Here is a 1,790-nt window from a genome sequence, read left to right on the forward strand (position 1 = left end):
TGATGTAAGCCACGTGTGTGTGTGTGTGTGTGTGTGTGTGTGTGTGTGTGTGTGTAATTTGTATTCTTAAAGTCTGATTTATCTGCAGGCATGTTGAGATTCATTTGTATATTATCGTTAGTTCTTTAATTTTTAAAGCTAGTAACGTTCCATTGAATGATTATAGCACAGCTTGTTCATGTGTTCACCTATTAAGAGCCATTTAGGGTTTCACAGTTTGGGCTATAATGAATAAACCATCAGTGATCATTTGCTGAGCATCACTTCTGTAGACAAATGTTTTCATTTCTCTTGATTGAATATCTGTAAAGGGAAGGTGATGGGAATGGAAGTATTTGTTGGGAAACCTGTCAAGTGGATTACGAAGGTGGTTTGCTGTTGTTGCTGTCTTTTTGCCTCTATTCATTTATTTTTACCGTGTTTTCATTCCCCAAAGTAAAGAATGACAGTTGTAGTTGCTTCGGAGCCCCACCAAAACTTGAATGAGTCATTTTAAATATGACCAATCAATTGAATCTCACTTTGTTTTTTTCTTTAATTTTTATTTCCCTGATACAACAATACAGAAAACTTTTTGATGTACTTACCATCCATTTTTATATCCAATTTTGTGAAAATTTTAATTTTTGACAACTTATTCTATACAGCTTCCCATACTGAGTGATAATTTGGAAGAATTTCATAACATAGTCTTGGTACAATCATTTGCTAAACATATGTATTGAGAATATTGAGAATTTTCTTTCAGTGTTTGTATTGACATATTCTTACATTTTATTTAGTGAATTCCATTTTTCTTTTGAATGATTTTGCTGTTTTCTGATGTCTCTGCTTACTGCAAAATCTGGACTCTGATTTATTTCAGATAAACTTTGCATTGCTGTAGGGTCTAGGTTATATTTTGATGACATTTAAATTTATCCAAGACTATTTTTCTTAATTAATTTAACTTTAAAGTTTTGCTAAAAATCAATTTATTGCATGTACATGGTTCATAGTTTGAATTTGTACTTCATTTTTATGATTCATTTAATTATCTACATATCAGCTCAATAGTCTATTATGTCTGAGCTATTTCCATTTCTATTTATTATTTATTATGTGACTAAATATATTCTATTTTATTAAATTTTGCCACAAAATTATTCATATCATATTTCCATTAATTTAAAATTCACAGTTTAATGTAGTTACATTTGCAGAAATGCTTGCTTAGTAATTGAGATTGTCTTTAGTATGTCAGTTTCAGGAGAATTAATAGCTAAAAATTATGAAGTTTTCTGTTATAATTTTTAGACTTCTAAATGCTTATTAAAGTTTAATTTTGTTTATATTCTGTTTTCTAGACTGTTGAAGCATTTTAAATGTTTAGATATTTTTATTGTATATTAGTGTGCTAGACGAATATCTTACTGGCTCCAATAACCTTTCGTAAATTTCTTGGCTTCCTAAATATACTATGTGAGAAATAAATGAAGACATGCCTCTGTATCTTTTTGATATTTTTGTTTTAAAACTTTTGTTTGTCATTATACTCAAAATTATTTCTATTGTAATGTTGAATAGAAAATTAAAAGTACATATATATGTGTTTGTGTTTATATATACATAATTGCACTATAAGTTTTATAGTTACCTTTTATTAGGTCGAAGGTGTTTTTTTGTACCACTAAGGTTTATTTAGCAAAATGTTTCATAGGAAAGTGTACAAGGACCAGTCCTGCCCCAGAGCCAAACAGGCCTTTGGGGAGAGATGCAGAATGCAGAATCCTGTGCTAAAGAGCCGTTGT

The sequence above is a fragment of the Myodes glareolus genome, chromosome 27 (assembly GCF_982192425.1).
Source record: "Myodes glareolus chromosome 27, mMyoGla1.1, whole genome shotgun sequence".
NCBI classification, from domain to species: Eukaryota; Metazoa; Chordata; class Mammalia; order Rodentia; family Cricetidae; genus Myodes; species Myodes glareolus.